Source organism: Salmo trutta, chromosome 31 (genome assembly GCF_901001165.1).
Source record: "Salmo trutta chromosome 31, fSalTru1.1, whole genome shotgun sequence".
NCBI classification, from domain to species: domain Eukaryota; kingdom Metazoa; phylum Chordata; class Actinopteri; order Salmoniformes; family Salmonidae; genus Salmo; species Salmo trutta.
The window spans coordinates 42,416,602-42,438,142 of record NC_042987.1 but is presented as its reverse complement, the minus strand read 5'-3'; the positions used below and the strand labels follow the sequence as shown (position 1 = coordinate 42,438,142).

Genomic DNA, 21,541 nt, shown 5'->3' with positions numbered 1-21,541 from the left:
GTGTGGAAACCTACCAAAAAACAATTAGACAACAACAAATTCACCCCTTCTAGACAACATCCTAGACAAAACATTTCACTGCAATAGTGTAAACTTGGCAGTAGAAAATCCTAAACAGTATATTTGAGCTTCTGCCACCCTAAGGTCAAGAGATAATGCAGAGAATCTATTTCTCACACATAGGAACAGAGGGATGTCTGAGAAGAGATGGTGAGTGTCTACTGGCCTGGAATGAATGAACAGCTGAGAACATACATGGCACAATGTGGCACCTGCACTGCATAGGGGTGTGAAACAGACACCGAGGGCACACAAAGCACCAATAGGGACAGACCTGTCCAAGTTCAACAACAGAGACTACATGGTCACAGTTGATTATCTCTCAAACTTCTGGGAAGTGGACCATTTGGATAAACACACAATCGAAAACGGTCATTGAAAAACCGAAGACATACTTTGCACGCTATGGGATACCTGACATTCTGTACTCAGACAACGGTCCCCAGTACTCTTCAGACGAGTTCCGAAGCTTCAGCAAGGTTTAGGTCTTTACACACAAAACATCGTCTCCAGGATACCTGCAAAGTATTGGGAAAGTGGAATCGGCAGGGAAAACAGCCAAAAGACTGATGGCAAAAAGCAAGAGAGGCAGGTGCTGACCCATACATGGCTGGATCACAGAAATACCCCGTCACAGGGAACAGACCTGCAATGGTGCTCATGGGAAGATGTACAAAGACACTACTTATAATGAGTGAAATCTTCTGAGACCAGGGATGACAAACTGTCAGCTGGAGAAGTTCAAAGAAAGACAACAGAAACAGGCAAAGTACTACGACACCTCTGCTGAGGATCTCACAGAGCTGCAACGAGATGACAGGGTGAGAGTTCAGCCACTCACAGGACAGAAACAGTGGTTGGCAGAGAGTCACGGTAGTCTGACCTGTAGAGGCAAGGTCCTACGAGGTGAAGACAGAACAAGGACAAGTCTTCAGGAGGAACAGGAGATAAACTGAGGACGAGCAGAGAAATAGGAGAGGATTTCCCCACTGTTGCCCAAACAGAGCACCAGCTAACACCCAGCAGGGTGCAGAACACAACCTAGAGGTGGACGCTGCCCTTCAACAAGAAGATCCAGACGTCTCAGGTCAAGTACCTCCTGATGAAATAAACCCTCCCCACACAAGGTCTGGTAGGACCATCCGCAGACCTAAACACCTGGAAGACTTTGTGTGAATGTAAATGTTAATAAATAAATAAATAAATACAGTATCTCACAAAAGTGAGTACACCCCTCACATTTTTGTAAATATTTGAGTATATCTTTTCATGTGACAACACTGAAGAAATGACACTTTGCTACAATGTAAAGTAGTGAGTGTACAGCTTATATAACAGTGTAAATTTGCTGTCCCCTCAAAATAACACAACACACAGCCATTAATGTCTAAACCGCTGGCAAACAAAAGTGAGTACACCCCTATGTGAAAATATCCAAATTGGGCCCAAAGTGTCAATATTGTGTGTGGCCACCATCATTTTCCAGCAGTGCCTTAACCCTCTTGGGCATGGAGTTCACCAGAGCTTCACAGGTTGCCACTGGACTCCTCTTCCACTCCTCCATGACGACACCACGGAGCTGGTGGATGTTAGAGGACCTTGCACTCCTCCATGACGGAGCTGGTGGATGTTAGAGACCTTGCACTCCTCCATCACGGAGCTGGTGGATGTTAGAGACCTTGCACTCCTCCATCACGGAGCTGGTGGATGTTAGAGACCTTGCCACTCCTCATGACGGAGCCTTGCACTCCCCGTGGACTGGTTATGTAGGACCTTGCACTCCTCCATGACGGAGCTGGTGGATGTTAGAGACCTTGCACTCCCTCCATGACGGAGCTGGTGGATGTTAGAGACCTTTGCACTCCTCCATGACGGAGCTGGTGGATGTTAGAGCCCTTGCACTCCTCCATGACGGAGCTGGTGGATGTTAGAGACCTTGCACTCCTCCATGACGGAGCTGGTGGGATGTTAGAGACCTTGCACTCCTCCATGACGGAGCTGGTGGATGTTAGAGACCTTGCACTCCTCCATCGACGGAGCTGGTGGATGTTTAGAGACCTTGCACTCCTCCATCACGGAGCTGGTGGATGTTAGAGACCTTGCACTCCTCCATGACGGGGGATGTAGAGACCTTGCACTCCTCCATGACGGAGTGTGGATGTTAGAGGACCTTGCACTCCTCCACCTTCTGTTTGAGGATTGCCCCACGGATGCTCAATAGGGTTTAGGTCTGGAGACATGCTTGGGCCAGTCCATCACCTTTACCCTCAGCTTCTTTAGCAAGGCAGTGGTCGTCTTGGAGGTGTGTTTGGGGTCGTTATCATGTTGGAATACTGCCCTGCGGCCCAGTCTCCGAAGGGAGGGGATCATGCTCTGCTTCAGTATGTCACAGTACATGTTGGCGTTCATGGTTCCCTCAATGAACTGTCGCTCCCTAGTGCCGGCAGCACTCATGCAGCCCCAGACCATGACACTCCCACCACCATGCTTGACTGTAGGCAAGACACACTTGTCTTTGTACTCCTCACCTGGTTGCCGCCACACACGCTTGATACCATCTGAACCAAATAAGTTTATCTTGGTCTCATCAGACCACAGGACATGGTTCCAGTAATCCATGTCCTTAGTCTGCTTGTCTTCAGCAAACTGTTTGCGGGCTTTCTTGTGCATCATCTTTAGAAGAGGCTTCCTTCTGGGACGACAGCAATGCAGACCAATTTGATGCAGTGTGTGGCGTATGGTCTGAGCACTGACAGGCTGACCCCCCCCCCCCCCCCCCCCACCCCTTCAACCTCTGCAGCGATGCTGGCAGCACTCATACGTCTATTTCCCAAAGACAACCTCTGGATATGACGCTGAGCACGTGCACTCAACTTCTTTGGTTGACCATGGCGAGGCCTGTTCTGAGTGGAACCTGTCCTGTTAAACCGCTGTATGGTCTTGGCCACCGTGCTGCAGCTCAGTTTCAGGGTCTTTGCAATCTTCTTATAGCCCAGGCCATCTTTATGTAGAGCAACAATTCTTTTTTTCAGATCCTCAGAGAGTTCTTTGCCATGAGGTGCCATGTTGAACTTCCAGTGACCAGTCAGTATGAGTGAGTGTGGAGAGCGATGACACCAAATTTAACACACTTTTGTTGCCAGCGGTTTAGACATTAATGGCTGTGGGTTGTGTTATTTTGAGGGGACAGAACATTTACACTGTTATACAAGCTGTACACTCACTACTTTACATTGTAGCAAAGTGTCATTTCTTCAGTGTTGTCACATGAAAAGATATACTCAAATATTTACAAAAATGTGAGGGGTGTACTCACTTTTGTGAGATACTGTATATTAATGTAACGGACAGTCAGATAACAATATTGATGCTACACAGGAAACGGAAACCAAACGTTAATGACAGTCTTCATGTACTGGATGTGATGGTTGACAACATATGCATTGGAAAGTTTACTTAACTATTATCTTTGTCTGTCGTGACTACAAACAACACAAAGCATATTGAAACAACATCCGTTTTGGGCTTCTTGAAGTCTACAAAATGATTAGTAATTTTGTTCTGTTAGACACCCCTAAGACAACCCCTGTTTGCCTTCAGTCACGTCCCCTAGTATTTCATAATGAGTATTGATGGAAAAAAACAAAACCAGATCAGGTAACTATCCTTCATCAACAGGCGCTGAGGAGTTTCTAAACCTACTGTACTGTCTTCAGGTGATGGTTGATCTAATGAATGGGTTAACTACCAACAAAACCGTTACTAACAATGTGATGTAACGTATTTTAGTTAATAAAGGTAGCTACTATTCAATCATCAACAACAAAAAGGCACACGGGGAGGACATCACATCAGGTTCAGTCGATGCGACACTCACTGACAAGAGGCTAACTAACGTTAGCTAGCTAACGCTAACGAGATGGCACCTAGCTAGCCAAGAGGCTAACTAACGTTAGCTAGCTAACGAGATGGCACCTAGCTAGCCAAGAGGCTAACTAACGTTAGCTAGCTAACGGGTAAGGGAGATGGCACCTAGCTAGTCAAGAGGCTAACTAACGTTAGCTAGCTAACGAGATGGCACCTAGCTAGCCAAGAGGCTAACTAACGTTAGCTAGCTAACGGGTAAAGGCAGATGGCACCTAGCTAGTCAAGAGGCTAACTAACGTTAGCTAGCTAACGCTAACGAGATGGCACCTAGCTAGCCAAGAGGCTAACTAACGTTAGCTAGCTAACGAGATGGCACCTAGCTAGCCAAGAGGCTAACTAACGTTAGCTAGCTCACGGGTAAAGGCAGATGGCACCTAGCTAGCCAAGAGGCTAACTAACGCTAACGTTAGCTAGCTAACGAGATGGCACCTAGCTAGCCAAGAGGCTAATTAACGTTAGCTAGCTAACGGGTAAAGGCAGATGGCACCTAGCTAGCTAGCCAAGAGGCTAACCGGTTGATATGAAATATGTTTTCGATCCAATTCAATCCCGATGTGAATTAAGAAAAGTTTCTCAGATCAAATCGTGTTAGCCAATAATAGTTTTCTTGATGGTAACAGAATAGATTTGACAGATGGATTGAGCTGTCATGCTAACATTAGCTAGCTAGTCACTGTAATAAAACGTTAAAAAACAAACGGCTACTTCTTCTCATCTCTGCAGTATACAACAAACTGGGAAAATAAATAACCTCTTGGCTCTTACCTTGCACTTTATTTACAGTTCAGAAAGAACTGATCCTGTTATCTTTGAAAGCTAAACACGGCAGTTATTAAATATGTATATCTGTGACATTATTTCAAACGGTAAACCTTCGTAATGTCACAGTTGAATGAGGACCGCAAAACTTCCAGGTTTTGTGGATCCGCCTTGTGACCGGAACGGGGTGTCGCTGCGCCACCTGGCGGCCAACACTGGAATAACATACATCTGATTCTGTACCATCCCAGCACAAGGGTCCCCCTACTGAACAATAAACTGAACTGAACTAAACTGAACTATAAACACATTACTTACATTTCAAATTAACATCTGCAAGTTTTTATTTTTTTATTTTTATCTGTCACAATCATGTTTCGATTTTTTGTATTTTTTTTATGCTAAAAAAAAAATTATAATAATAAAAAGGTGGATTTTATTTTCACCTTGTATTTCAGAATCAGATTCCCAAGCGCTCCACCTGGTTTTATTTTTGAAAGCAACCCCTTTGCAACACTGGGGCAGCATGACCTTAGTGACTGAAGATTTACTGGTATAGACTCCAGCAGCAAACATCTATCAGGCCCATCTCTATATCGCTACCTACTGAAGACCTCATCTCTCAGGCCCCTAACCAACAGTAACTCAAACCGTTCAATTTATAGAGACACCAAACCAACTTTCACATGTTCAGGACAGTGTTGTATTCGACTCACTAAACCTTGAGTCCGAGTCGAGTCACGAATGCCTATGGTTAACTCCCGAGTCGAGTCACGAATCCCTATGGTTAAATCCGAGTCGAGTCGCGAATCCCTATGGTTAAATCCGAGTCGAGTCGCGAATCCCTATGGTTAAATCCGAGTCGAGTCGCGAATCCCTATGGTTAAATCCGAGTCGAGTCGCGAATCCCTATGGTTAATCCGAGTCGAGTCGCGAATCCCTATGGTTAAATCCGAGTCACTATGTCTGAAGTAATTTCTAATACCAGTGCTTGACTTGGGCAGAAGCTGTCTGGAACGACAAACCAGCACTTCTAGTTTTTGGGGAATCGCTTACCGGCTCCTCTATAAAAACAAAGTTGCCTATTGCTGGTCCAGATTCACACACCGAGGCAAAAAAAATGTTGATCAAAACACGGAATGAAGACAGGGGCATTAATTTCCTGATTCTGATTTGTTCAGATGAATTTGCCGCTAGTCTGTGAATCTGTGAGTGACAGTAGGTTGTTCCAGATTGCTCAGATTGAAAAATGTGCCAGCCTGAAGCATGATAGGTCGTTTGTGGTTTTAGGCTGGGTTTCTGTATAATCCCTTTGTGACATCGGATGATGAATAAAAAAAAGGGGGGGGCTTTATAAATACATTTGATTTGTTCCAAGTTGTCAAATGAGGGTTTGTAAGGTCATGATAAAATCATGTAAATTAGTTTCATAATTGTTGTTAATGTAAATCATGAAAGCACACAAATTTGATCAATTAATTTTTTTTTAAACGACATATCAGCCATTACCCTTCAGTCTGTGGTGCTGCGTGTGTCTCTGTACGAGGGGCCGTTGGAGGAGAGAGACTACGACATTTCACCAGTAGGTATAAAATAAATGACAGACTAATTAGATCCTCAAAGCATAACTTGTTACAGTTCTAGCTAGTTAAATACAGTTCTAGCTATAGCTAGTTAAATACAGTTCTAGCTAGTTAAATACAGTTCTAGCTAGTTAAATATAGCCAACTAAACATTCATTTCCTTGTCGCCTTTCCACCGGCACTGTAGAGCCTCTTCACCGTTGGAAAACTGGGATTCCCTTCAATTAAACAGTAGCCATGCAATTGTAACAACATTAAAAAATGTTCAATCCTAATTGAAAAATAACTCTTCCCCAAAAACATTAATATTTTAGCCTTATATAAATATAGATACCTTGTTTTGAAGTAGCATGTCTACCTTATCAATTTATAAAAGACAAAAGTATTTTGGCTGTAATGTTGAAAAAGCCAAGCCTGCATGCCCAGAAGCTGTCTAGATGGAGGGTGGACCACATGTTGACAACATGTGACTAACAGTGAAGATCTATGTGTGTGTGTGTGTGGGGGGGGGGGGGGGGGGCTAAGAGCCTTGTTCAAGGGCACAATGGCAGGTGGTGGTTGGTCTACATGGGATCAGACAGCAGCTTTCCAGTGTCAATAATGCCCACCTTTTCATGTAAGCTATTATAAAAGTCATGGAAAATGTGTATAAACAATTAAGAGTGAATAATCAGGTCTCTAGAGCATAATGCCATTTGTGAATTTCGGTGAACATAGTCTAATGGACCGACTTCTTAGATTTTAATATAACCTTTATTCCTGGGGAGGCAGGTAGCCTAGTGGTTAGAGGCAGGTAGCCTAGTGGTTAGAGGGGCGGCAGGTAGTCTAGTGGTTAGAGAGGCAGGCCCGTGACCGAAAGGTTGCTAGATTGAATCCCCGAGCTGACAAGGTACAAATCTGTCGTTCTGCCCCTGTACAAGGCAGTTAACCCACTGTTCTTAGGCCTTCAATGTAAATAATAATTTGTTCTTAACTGACCGGACTTGTCAGCTCTGATCCAGCAACCTTTCGGTCACTGGCCCAACGCTCTAACCTCTAGGCTACCTGCTGGTCACTGGCCCAACACTCTAACCACTAGGCTACCTGCTGGTCACTGGCCCAACGCTCTAACCACTAGGCTACCTACTGGTTACTGGCCCAACGCTCTAACCACTAGGCTACCTGCTGGTCACTGGCCCAACGCTCTAACCTCTAGGCTACCTGCTGGTCACTGGCCCAACGCTCTAACCACTAGGCTACCTGCTGGTCACTGGCCCAACGCTCTAACCTCTAGGCTACCTGCTGGTTACTGGCCCAACGCTCTAACCACTAGGCTACCTGCTGGTTACTGGCCCAACGCTCTAACCTCTAGGCTACCTGCTGGTTACTGGCCCAACGCTCTAACCACTAGGCTACCTGCTGGTTACTGGTCCAACGCTCTAACCTCTAGGCGACCTGCCGCCCCACACTTGATAAAATAAAAGACAGCTGCTGCACTTCTTCCATCCCAAGTCAAGCTGTTTAATACATAATGTTTACTTTGCAGTCAGTTGGTTCCAGTCTTTTCTTCTAGTTTCTGTTCAATATTTTTCACTTTGACTCTTTGCACCATCTGCTGAAAAACGCTGGAGAGGAAAATGACCGATTTGGAATTTTGGTTACTGCTGTTGTATTTATTAAGGATCCCCATTTATTCTTGCCAAGGCAGCAGCTACTCTTCCTGGGGTTTATTATGGATCCCCATTAGTTCCTGCCAAGGCAGCAGCTACTCTTCCTGGGGTTTATTATGGATCCCCGTTAGTTCCCGCCAAGGCAGCAGCTACTCTTCCTGGGGTTTATTATGGATCCCCGTTAGTTCCCGCCAGGGCAGCAGCTACTCTTCCTGGGGTTTATTATGGATCCCCGTTAGTTCCCGCCAAGGCAGCAGCTACTCTTCCTGGGGTTTATTATGGATCCCCATTAGTTCCCGCCAGGGCAGCGGCTACTCTTCCTGGGGTTTATTATGGATCCCCATTAGTTCCCGCCAGGGCAGCAGCTACTCTTCCTGGGGTTTATTATGGATCCCCATTAGTTCCTGCCAAGGCAGCAGCTACTCTTCCTGGGGTTTATTATGGATCCCCATTAGTTCCTGCCAAGGTAGAAGCTACTCTTCCTGGGGTTTATTATGGATCCCCATTAGTTCCTGCCAAGGCAGCAGCTACTCTTCCTGGGGTTTATTATGGATTCCCATTAGTTCCTGCCAAGGCAGCAGCTACTCTTCCTGGGGTCCAGTAAAAATTAAGGCAGAAATATACATAATATTTCTAAACATTAAAATACATTTTCAAAAAGATTTCACAATACCTGAAGTGTATACATGGTGTACTACACCATACACGTGTGTATATAGTGTGTTTGTACCTGTGTGTGTGTGTCTCTTCCCAGTCCCCGCTGTTCCATAAGGTGTATTTTTATCTGTTTTTTTTTTATCTAATTCTACTGCTGCATCAGTTACCTGATGTGGAATAGAGTTCCATGTAGTAATGGCTCTATGTAGTACTGTGCACCTCCCATAGTCTGTTCTGGACTTGGGGACTGTGAAGAGACCTCTGGTGGCATGTCTTGTGGGGTATGGATGGGTGTCTGAGCTGTGTGCCAGTAGTTTAAACAGACCTCTGGTGGCATGTCTTGTGGGGTATGCATGGGTGTCTGAGCTGTGTGCCAGTAGTTTAAACAGACCTCTGGTGGCATGTCTTGTGGGGTATGTATGGGTGTCTGAGCTGTGTGCTAGTAGTTTAGACAGACCTCTGGTGGCATGTCTTGTGGGGTATGGATGGGTGTCTGAGCTGTGTGCCAGTCAGTTTAAACAGACCTCTGGTGGCATGTCTTGTGGGGTATGGATGGGTGTCTGAGCTGTGTGCCAGTAGTTTAAACAGACCTCTGGTGGCATGTCTTGTGGGGTATGGATGGGTGTCTGAGCTGTGTGCCAGTAGTTTAGACAGACAGCTCAGTGTATTCAACATGTCAATATTTCTTACAAAAACAAGTAGCGATGAAGTCAATATCTCCTCTACTTTGATCTGAGACTGACATGCATATTAATGTTGGCTTTCTGGGTACATTTACAGGCCAGCCGTGCTGCCCTGTTCTGGGCCAGCTGTAATGTTCCCAATTCCTTCTGTAGTACCTGACCCCCACGACTGAACAGTAGCCCAGGTGCAACGAAACTAGTGCATTTAATTCCAGCATTTTAAATCAGTTTACTGCATTATCATTTTCACGTTTCTTTTGCCTGCTGAACAAAAATATTAACGCAACACAGTTCTGACCTGCCTGAACCTCTCTGTGTTGGTCCCATGTTTTATGAGTTGAAATAAGAGAACCCAGAAATCTTCCACAAACAAATATCTAACATTTGTTTACGTAGCTGTTAGTGAGCATTTCTTTTATTCTTTTAATTTCACCTTTATTTAACCAGGTAGGCCAGTTGAGAAGTTCTCATTTACAACTGCAACCTGGAAATGATCTAGCAAAGCAGTGCGACACAAACAGAGTTACAAACAAACAAACAAAGTCATTAACACAATAGAAACATCTATGTACAGTGTGTGCAAATGTAGAAGAGTAGGGAGGTACGGCAAATAGGCCATAGAGGTGAAAATATTTACAATTTAGCATTAACACTGGAGTGATAGATGTGCAGATGATGATGTGCAAGTAGAGATACTGGGGTGCAACAGAGCAAGAGGATAAATAACAATATGGGGATGAGGTAGTTGGATGGGCTATTTACAGATGGGCTGTGTACAGGTACAGTGATCGGTAAGCTGCTCTGACAGCTGATGCTTACAGTTAGTGAGGGAGATATAAGACTCCAGCTTCAGTGATTTTTGCAATTCGTTCCAGTCGTTGGCAGTAGAGAACTGGAAGGAAAGGCGGCCAAAGGAAGTGTTGGCTTTGGGGATGACCAGTGAAATATACCTGACCAGCGAGCTGAGATAAGGTGTCCCATCCACCTGACAGCTGTGGCATATCAAGAAGCTGATTAAACAGCATGATCATTAAAACAGGTGCACCTTGTACTGGGGACAATTAAATTCCACAAAAAATGTGCAGTTGTCACAATGGCACAGATGTCTCAAGTTCTGAGGGGATGTGCAATAGGCATGCTGACTGCAAGAATGTCCACCAGACCTTTTTGCTGGATATTTAAATGTTACATTACCATAAACTGCCTCCAACGTCATTTTAGAGAATTTGGCAGTATATCCAACCCGCCTCACAACTGCAGACCACGTGAAACCACGCCAGCCCAGGACCTCCACATCCGGCTTCTTCACCTGCGGGATCGTCTTACACCAGCCCCTTGGACAGTTGATGAAACTGTGGGTTTTGCACAACCAAATAATTTCAGTACAAACTGTGGAGTTATGGTTTGGGCAGGCATAAACTACAAAGAACAATTGCTTTTTATTGATGGCAATTTGAATGCATAGAGATACCGTGACGAAATCCCGAAACCCGTTGTCGTGCCATTCATCCTCCTCCATCACCTCATGTTTCAGCATGATAATACACAGCCCCGTGTCATAATGATCTGTACACAATTCCTGGAAGATGAAAATGTCCCAGTTCTTCTGTGGCCTGCGTACTCAGCAGACATGTCACCCATTGAGAATGTTCTGGATCGACAGCGTGTTCCAGTTCCTGAAAATATTCAGCAAATCCGCCTGATCAACTCTATTCAAAAAGGAGGTGTCGCGCTACATGAGGCAAATGGTCACACCAGACAGTCTTTATCGAGGCCCCTACATTAATCTGCGACCAACAGATGCATTACTATTCTCAGTCCTGTTTAATCCAGACTAGGGCCTAATATTTTTCAATTGACTGATTATTTTATCATGTGTAACTCCATAAAAAAAGTTAATTGTTGCTTTTATATTTTTGGCTCAGTGTAGTTTAACACCATCTGCTCACAACAGTCAATCCAGATCTATAAATGGGTATGCAAATGCTGCTAACTGTTTTTAAAATCATGTACAAGGTCCCACAAAAATCATCCTGTTGTCACATCAGACTATTCTCAATTTAATTATTTACCAATATGTCAAATTAGTTTAGATATAGAATGGCCGATGTTCAGATGTTCAGGTGAAAGAGATGATTTAATCCGTATGCACTCCAACAGCGAAGGGAGGCCACTTACCTGCCGGTTAGTTTTTCCTTCATGCAGGGTAGTTTTCACTCCACACGTTAACCACCGTTTACCGAGCATGCCGCCTTCTGCTGCGCAACAGGTGATATTACGCCCAAAACGTTGTGGGCTCTCCAACGTTGTTCTTGCATTAGGGAAACACGAGGGACCAGTACGAAGAAAGAAAAAAATAAATGTATGAAATGTATGTATTCACTACTGTAAGTCGCTCTGGATAAGAGCATCTGCTAAATGACTAAAATGTAAATGTAAACAAAGTGAAATATGTTCGGGAACATCGAGAGAAACATGTTATTTACAATGAAACATTTTATTTAACTGTTGACAGCTCCTCTCTGCGCACTCGTGAAAGGAATTAAGGAGAGGGGCTGGAGACAAACGCAGTGATGAGAGATTCTGTCGCTAAAAACGTCATGTTTGCCTATCCATTAATATAAAACAAATAATCCCATCACTAGGCTAATACAAAATCAAATAAAATGAACTAATTGTAGACCAACTGAATTTCTTAATTTTTGGCATATAGGCTAGACGAATGATGTACCAAAGACATCAAATACGCGTGCGTAATAAGCCATAGCTGTATAAGAGCACAATCCTTTTAAAAATCAGGCTATTTCAGGCTTGAGCGCATATACATGCAGTTTAAAGTCGGAAATGTACATAAACGAGTTTTAATGACTCCAACCTAAGTGTTCATCCACTCCACAAATTTCTTGTTAACAAACTATAGTTTTGGCAAGTCGGTTAAGACATCTACTTTGTGCATGACACAAGTCATTTTTTCAACAATTGTTTACAGACAGATTATTTCACTTATAATTCACTGTATCACAATTCCAGTGGGTCAGAAGTTTACATACACTAAGTTGACTGTGCCTTTAAACAGCTTGGAAAATTCCAGAAAATGATGTCATGGCTTTAGAAGCTTCTGATAGGCTAATTGACATAATTTGAGTCAATTGGAGGTGTACCTGTGGATGTATTTCAAGGCCTACCTTCAAACTCAGTACCTCTTTGCTTGACATCATGGGAAAATCAAAAGAAATCAGCCAAGACCTAAGAAAAAAATTGTAGACCTTCACACATCTGGTTCATCCTTGGGATGAATTTCCAAAAGCCTGACGGTACCACGTTCATCTGTACCAACCATAGTATGCAAGTATAAACACCATGGGACCACGCAGCCGTCATACCGCTCAGGAAGGAGACGCGTTCTGTCTCCTAGAGATGAACGTACTTTGATGCGAAAAGTGCAAATCAATCCCAGAACAACAGCAAAGGACCTTGTGAAGATGCTGGAGGAAACAGGTACAAAAGTATCTATATCCACAGTAAAACGAGTCCTATATCGACATAACCTGAAAGGCTGCTCAGCAAGGAAGAAGCCGCTGCTCCAAAACTGCCATAAAAAAGCCAGACTACAGTTTGCAACTGCACATGGGGGCAAAGATCGTACTTTTTGGAGAAATGTCCTCTGGTCTGATGAAACAAAAATAACCGTTTGGCCATAATGACCATCGTTATGTTTGGAGGAAAAAGGGGGAGGCTTGCAAGCTGAAGAACCAAGTTAAAGCTTGGTCGCAAATTGGTCTTCCAAATGGACAATGACCCCAAGCATACCTCCAAAGTTGTGGCAAAATGGCTTAAGGACAACAAAGTCAAGGTATTGGAGTGGCCATCACAAAGCCCTGACCTCAATCCTATAGAAAATGTGTGGGCAGAACTGAAAAAATATGTGTGCAAGCAAGGAGGCCTACAAACCTGACTCAGTTACACCAGCTCTGTCAGGAGGAATGGGCCAAAATTCACCCAACTTATTGTGGGAAGCTTGTGGAAGTCTACCCGAAACGTTTGACCCAAGTTACACAATTTAAAGGCAATGCTACCAAATACACTCAATTAGTATGTAAACTTCTGACCCACTGGGAATGTGATGAAAGAAATAAAAGCTGAAATAAATCACTCTCTACTATTATTTTGACATTTCACATTCTTAAAGAAAGTTGGGATCCTAACTGGCCTAAGACAGGGAATCTTTACTAGGATTCAATGTCAAGAACTGTGAATAACTGAGTTTAAATGTATTTGGCTAAGGTGTATGTAAACTTCCCACTTCAACATAACATAACACATAAAACGGTCAACCGAATCGTTTCTAGTCATCTCTCCTCCTTCCAGGTTTTTCTTCTTTGGACTTTATATGGCGATTGGCAACTAACTTTCATAATAAGGTTTATTACCACAACCGACCTCAGTTCATCTTTCAATCACCCACGTGGGTATAACCAATGAGATGGCAAGTAGGTATCTTCAGCATCTCTGTTATGTCTGGTACTATATCTGTATCTTCAGCATCTGTGTTATGTCTGGTTCTATATCTGTATCCTCCTTCAGCATCTCTGTTATGTCTGGGTCTATATCTGTATCTTCCATCAGCATCTCTGTTATGTCTGGGTCTATATCTGTATCTTCAGCATCTCCAACTTCTAAAAGCTAATGAGGAGATGGGAGGACATGCAGCACGCCACAAATAGAAGCAACTTCTATTTTAGCACCTGGCAACGCAGACGCTCGTTGGCACACGGGTGCATTGATTGAATAATATACACACACACACACACACACACACACACACACACACACACACACACACCACTGTTCAAAATTCTGAGGTCACTTAGAAATGTCCTTGTTTTTGAAAGAAAAGCACATTTTTCGTCCATTAAAATAACCAAATTAATCAGAAATACAGTGTAGACATTGTTAATGTTATAAATTACTATTGTAGCTGGAAACGGCTGATTTTTAATGGAATATCTACATAGGTGTACAGAGGCCCATTATCAGCAACCATCACTCCTGTGTTCCAAAGGCACGTTGTGTTAGCTAATCCAGGTTTATCATTATTAAAAGGCTAATTGATCATTAGAAAACCCTTTGCAATGTTAGCACAGCTGACAACTGTTGTTCTGATTAAATTAGCATTAAAACTGGACTAGTTTAGTATCTGGAGCATCAGCATTTGTGGGTTCGATTACAGGCTCAAAATGTCCAGAAACAAAGACCTTTCTTCTGAAACTCGTCAGTCTATTCTTGTTCTGAGAAATGAAGGCTATTCCATGTGAGAAATTGCCAAGAAACTGAAGATCTGGTACAATGCGGTGTACTACTCCCTTCACAGAACAGCGCAAACTGGCTCTAACCAGAATAGAAAGAGTGGGAGGCCCCGGTGCACAACTGAGCAAGAGGACAAGTACATTAGAGTGTCAAGTTTGAGAAACAGACGCCTCACCAGTCTTCAACTGGCAGCTTCAGTTGCAAAGAAAATGTAATATCTCAGACTGGCCAATAAAAATAGATTAAGATGGGCAAAAGAGAAGAAAAAAAACAGACACTGGACAGAGAAAGATTGGATCAAAGTGTTGACCCGAGTGTTACCTTGACTCAACGGTCACGTGGAATTTTACTGTGGTCATGACAACAGCCCTAACCACAACTCCGCCTTACCCATAGCAACTACGTCAAAATACTGACATTATCTCTCTGAAACACATCCTTGTCAGGACAGACAGACGGGTGGCCAACCACTCCTTTAAACTCGACAGCCTAGCCGACAGCCTAGCTAAAGCTATCATTCTGCCACGGGCATGCTAAATGTCGGCTTTGTCTTGTTGTCCAGCTGGAAACTCCACCTCCTAGTAGTGAAGGGAGTCTGGGAGATTTTTTACAGATAGGCATCCATAGTAGATCTTTTCTCATAGCAAAAAAAACATACAACGACCACAATTCTTTGCAATATCAGGTTATGCTCTCCTAGGGCGGATTTTTAACCAAGTTAACCCTATTGCCTAACCCCACCTTTATACCTAAGGTCAGTAGGACTAGGGCAGGTACAGCCAACAGCTTCCCACGACTACATGGATAGAACGAGAGATTTACAAGAGCGACCAGGCACCTCTCTCTCGTCAACGGTTGTCACATTGGATAGTGGACGCTATTATACTATCTTCTAATACCAAGGGGTTACAGCCTCTGAAGGGCACGAGGGCTCACTCCACCAGAGATATGGCTACCCTCTTGGGCACCTCTCCTTGCAGGAGATTTGTAACACGGCAACAAGCATCCCCTCACACTTTCATGAGGTGACTGGACGTCACAGCACCTTCCCAGGCTCACACAGCACCTTCCCAGGCTCACACAGCACCTTCCCAGGCTCACACAGCACCTTCCCAGGCTCACACAGCACCTTCCCACGCTCACACAGCACCTTCCCACGCTCACACAGCACCTTCCCACGCTCACACAGCACCTTCCCACGCTCACACAGCGCCTTCCCACGCTCACACAGCACCTTCCCAGGCTCACACAGCACCTTCCCAGGCTCACACAGCACCTTCCCAGGCTCACACAGCACCTTCCCAGGCTCACACAGCACCTTCCAGGCTCACACAGCACCTTCCCAGGCTCACACAGCACCTTCCCAGGCTCACACAGCACCTTCCCAGGCTCACACAGCACAGCACCTTCCCACGCTCACACAGCACCTTCCCACGCTCACACAGCACCTTCCCACGCTCACACAGCACCTTCCCACGCTCACACAGCGCCTTCCCACGCTCACACAGCACCTTCCCAGGCTCACACAGCACCTTCCCAGGCTCACACAGCACCTTCCCAGGCTCACACAGCACCTTCCCAGGCTCACACAGCACCTTCCCAGGCTCACACAGCACCTTCCCAGGCTCACACAGCACCTTCCCAGGCTCATACTGTTCTGTCAGGGGCCTCTGAGGCGTAGTCTGGAGACTATTGTTTTGGAGTGTGCCTGCGATACAGGAGTTTCATACACATGTGAATCGTTAAAACGAGTAATTGAAGAAGAACGTAACCCTGGTTCTCTGATATTGGTGAGACGACAACACCTCAAATCCCCCTCCTCGTAAGAGGAAAGGAAGATCAGTAAATATTAACTGGTCTCTCCGACAGACATTTGTGATTTAATTCTTCAGAGTTTACAGGATGTTTCCGTATCAGCCATAAAATGAGACCTGGGGTTACGTAAATAGACAAGTTGACTGTTGATAAGGAGTTAGTGTAACGGAGGTGTGTGATTGGCTAATATTTTTAATTTTTATGGAGGTATGTGATAAGCCGACTGAGCCCAAAAAACGTTTGAAGAGATTAGTCCTTCCTGGAACACAGAGTTGGAGCTGACCACGAGAGGGGTGAGAAACACACATCACTTCCAACGTGTCGATGCCAAGGGCCTCACCATCTGACGGTTTTACTTTCTTCCCTCTAACCAGGTGACCCCCCCCCCCCCCAATCCAGCCTGAATCCCTCAACCCCCCCCCCCCCAATCCAGCCTGAATCCCTCAACCCCCCCCCCCCCCCCCCCAATCCAGCCTGAATCCCTCAAACCCCCCCCCAGCAAGCAAAACATTGCTAAACAGTCAATGAGTATCTGGTTATAGTTGTTAACTAGAGGTATATTGTAGAGAAAGACTGCTTTTCTCCTTCTCAGATCTAGACAGTGAGGCATTGGAAGAAACTCAAAAAAAAAGGAACAGATAAAAACACCACAGCTAAATTGTGTTCCACCTTTATTACTAGACAGGGCAACAAAGATCCAGAACATTCAGCCAGAAAAATAAATAAATAAACAAAATAAAGTTTCATTCGATCAACATCACATTAAAACCTTTCATTTGTTTACCTATAAGGCGTGCTTCCATATTTCTCCCTCCTTCTGAGTCTTCTACACCCCCCCCAACCTGCCCTCAAACTTTATACGTGTGAGATGTTTTCTGAGCAGAGAATTAAATACACAGCAATTTAGGAGAATATGCTAGGAGCAAAATAACTAGCAAGAGGACATAAGAGTTCTAATGAATGAAGAAGACAAAAACAGAACTAGAAGGAAACTCTCCAATTTACTGCCAAAAGGGTTTGAACGAGCCTGACATATGAAAGTCAAAAACACAACAGCACTTCCTGGTTATACCTCATCCAACTCTCTAAAGCATTGGTGGTTTCAGCACAACTAAACAACACGCCCTAGCTCATGACAATAGCAGCATCCTAAATAGCACCCTATTCCCTATATAAATGCACTATTGCCCAGGGCAGAAGTAACACATAGGGAATTGGGTGCCATTTGGGATGCAGGAAGGAAGTGGCAGAGAATCATCATGAGGAAAAATACGTCACCAGGTCCGGTCATCAGAAAAGTAGCAGAAATGCAATGACATGTCATTTTCTTGTTTTTAAACGTTTACGTTTTAGACAAAGGAGATGGTTTACAAAGAAAATAAGACATCCCTAACAAATAGCATCATGGTCAATTTATCAAATCACAGAATTCTCCCCCACCTCCCCCATTTCATTGCATTGCTTTGTTTTAGTTTAGTTTACCTTATCTGGAGCTCGCTCTCAAATGGTCACCTACACCTCGATCATCGGACAGACTCAAAAAGGTGTGACGCCTCTCTCAGTAGTCCCCTCTACAGGACAACTAGGGGCCTGTTCCTTTTCCTGAATCTAGAACATTACTAGATGAAGAACCAGATCTAGAATGTGGAACCTCAGGCTTCCAACAGCATCTGAGTGAGAGGTGGGAGGGAGGCAGGCAAGGCAGCAGGGGGTTTATATATAAATATATATATTTTTAAACAACACTGCATCATTGCATTGTGGAGCATTATATTATAGATAATGAAAGCTTTGCATCACACCAATGATCAGTCAGTTTAACAGCATGAGCATCATAAGATTACAGCATCATGTACTTTTATAAAACTTGTAAACATGCACATTAAGTCTCCGCTTTCTGACAACAGTAGCACTACATCCAGTCTGTTATATTACAGTCACGTTAAAAAAGTTGGGACATTTCGTGCTAACATTCCACTCCTGGCCACCCCTAAGTCCTACCAGGGAGCGGCAATGAGAGGAACGATAGCTAAAACAGACTGGTACCCAGGCTAAAATGTTAAAAGTAGACCAGAGAGCTATGCTTCAGTCACACTGCAGGACTTACCGGGACAGTAATGTATTATTAGTAGGGCTTACCATGGGGACACTACGCTATGTAACACACTTTCAATAAAACAACTAATTAAATAAAAATCTGAGAAATACTACAACTAAACGCAACATATAGGAAGAAATTGGAAATTGTACTAAAGTCAAGTCAAGTGGGAAAAGCCCTCATAAAGCACATTGCATTGGGCTTAAGAGGGGGGGGGGGGGAAATGGTGCTGCTCCTAAACAAATCACACAACATGTTCCATGCAAGTCATTCATTACCATCACATCTTTATATAAAATGAACAAAAACGACTGTTGATATCACTACAAATCCTAGCTAGCTAATTAAGATCCTCAGCATAACTAGATTAAACATGGTATGCAAGGCAGTTCAAGTATTTTTTTTTTTTTATCAGGTACTTTCAGGTGAGCAAAAATATATTTTTTAAATGGATCGTATCTGGATGTATACAGAATGTTTTCCTTACCTGTGTGACTCACTGCCAGCAGCAGAACCTAAGGGTCAAGGTCTGGGGTGACAGTGACACTGCAACGATCACACAGATGATATTGCAACTGTACGCACTCACTCCAGTTCAAATACCAGCCTTAGTTCAGTTCGGATACAGTGCTGAATATTTAACAGAACAGCATGTCACATCAGAGATATAAAATCAATGGAATATCTGCGTCACTTGTAGAACATTGTACTGAACCAATAACCCACATGCTGATGATAGCAGACATCAATAAACAGCATTGAAACAACTTCGACATGCTACTTAAAAATGGGACGAGAACATTTCAGAGAAAATATGGCATTTCTAATAGCAAATTACATTTTGGACAATTAAATAGGATTTTTTTCTCCCATTTTTCTTCAAATAATGCATCAATAATTACCATCTCTATATTCTGACTAAACAAAAAAAAAACTTGTTATATAACCAAAGAATTCTCAAATTCCTACACGAAGATCTGCACAAAGGAGTCAGTCAATAGTACATGTACTAAAGCTGACAGGAAACGACGCTTCCGCTTCAGTTCAGAGTTCAAAAACAGAACAGTCTGACTGGTATTATGATATAAACAGGTTCCTACGTGGAGAACAGATAGAACACAAGCTACAATTCAATATACTCTAAATGCAGTCATGGAGTTATTGAAGGGGGGAGGGGAGACACAAACCAGTCCAAATACTCAACAAAAAAATTTGCAACTTTAGTTCAGGAAGGACAAAACTCCAAAGTACTGTACTTTCTCTACCAGAACTTGATACTTACCCAGTATTTAAGGAAAACATTTGCAATTTGACAGAAACACAACAGTTTTGTATGTTTCGCAATCAGTCAAAGAAATACATTGACAGCAAGACAATAACTGGTTTTGTTATATAGGTCACAGCAGTAGTGCTCAGTCACTGTTATATAGTCACAGCAGTAGTGCTCAGTCACTGGGGTGTTATAGGTCACAGCAGTAGTGCTCAGTCACTGTTATATAGTCACGGCAGTAGTGCTCAGTCACTGGGTTTGTTATATAGGTCACGGCAGTAGTGCTCAGTCACTGGGTTTGTTATATAGGTCACAGCAGTAGTGCTCAGTCACGGTTATATAGGTCACAGCAGTAGTGCTCAGTCACTGTTATACAGGTCACAGCAGTAGTGCTCAGTCACTGTTATATAGGTCACAGCAGTAGTGCTCAGTCACTGGGGGCTGTTATATAGTCACAGCAGTAGTGCTCAGTCACTGTTATATAGGTCACAGCAGTAGTGCTCAGTCACTGGGGTGTTATATAGTCACAGCAGTAGTGCTCAGTCACTGTTATATAGGTCACAGCAGTAGTGCTCAGGCACTGGGGGTTGTTATATAGTCACAGCAGTAGTGCTCAGTCACTGTTATATAGGTCACAGCAGTAGTGCTCAGTCACTGAGGGTTGTTATATAGGTCACAGCAGTAGTGCTCAGTCACTGGGGTGTTATATAGTCACAGCAGTAGTGCTCAGTCTCTGGGGTGTTATATAGTCACAGCAGTAGTGCTCAGTCTCTGGGGTGTTATATAGTCACAGCAGTAGTGCTCAGTCTCTGGGGTGTTATATAGGTCACAGCAGTAGTGCTCAGTCTCTGGGGTGTTATATAGTCACAGCAGTAGTGCTCAGTCACTGTTATATAGTCACAGCAGTAGTGCTCAGTCACTGTTATATAGTCACAGCAGTAGTGCTCAGTCACTGGGGTTTATTATATAGGTCACAGCAGTAGTGCTCAGTCTCTGGGGTGTTATACAGGTCACAGCAGTAGTGCTCAGTCACTGTTATATAGGTCACAGCAGTAGTGCTCAGTCACTGGGGTGTTATATAGTCACAGCAGTAGTGCTCAGTCACTGAGGGTTGTTATATAGGTCACAGCAGTAGTGCTCAGTCACTGGGGTGTTATATAGTCACAGCAGTAGTGCTCAGTCTCTGGGGTGTTATATAGTCACAGCAGTAGTGCTCAGTCTCTGGGGTGTTATATAGTCACAGCAGTAGTGCTCAGTCTCTGGGGTGTTATATAGGTCACAGCAGTAGTGCTCAGTCTCTGGGGTGTTATATAGTCACAGCAGTAGTGCTCAGTCACTGTTATATAGTCACAGCAGTAGTGCTCAGTCACTGTTATATAGTCACAGCAGTAGTGCTCAGTCACTGGGGTTTATTATATAGGTCACAGCAGTAGTGCTCAGTCTCTGGGGTGTTATACAGGTCACAGCAGTAGTGCTCAGTCACTGTTATATAGGTCACAGCAGTAGTGCTCAGTCACTGGGGTGTTATATAGTCACAGCAGTAGTGCTCAGTCACTGGGGTTTGTTATATAGGTCACAGCAGTAGTGCTCAGTCACTGGGGTTTGTTATATAGGTCACAGCAGTTGTGCTCAGTCACTGGGGTTTGTTATATAGTTTAACTAATTTCAGTTTATGTGACAAAAAAAAGAAGCAAGTATAGTGTAAAGAATCATTGTATCATCTAAACCGTTGA

General features: G+C 43.8%; 1 long non-coding RNA gene across 6 annotated transcripts; it reads left to right on the top strand.

Moving 5' to 3' along the window:
• Positions 1–19,752: 19,752 nt before the first annotated feature.
• LOC115170233 (uncharacterized) lies at positions 19,753–21,474 on the top strand. 6 transcript variants are annotated; one of them, XR_003871000.1, is made up of 6 exons: positions 19,753–20,219; positions 20,261–20,331; positions 20,366–20,439; positions 20,818–20,851; positions 20,931–21,121; positions 21,268–21,474. It is a non-coding gene; the product is annotated as an uncharacterized LOC115170233 (long non-coding RNA). The 6 variants fall into 6 exon arrangements; XR_003871001.1 differs by lacking the exon at positions 20,931–21,121 and having other exon boundaries at positions 21,123–21,273; XR_003871002.1 differs by lacking the exons at positions 20,931–21,121; positions 21,268–21,474 and adding an exon at positions 20,481–20,671 and having other exon boundaries at positions 20,818–20,922.
• The last annotated feature ends 67 nt before the right edge of the window (positions 21,475–21,541 follow it).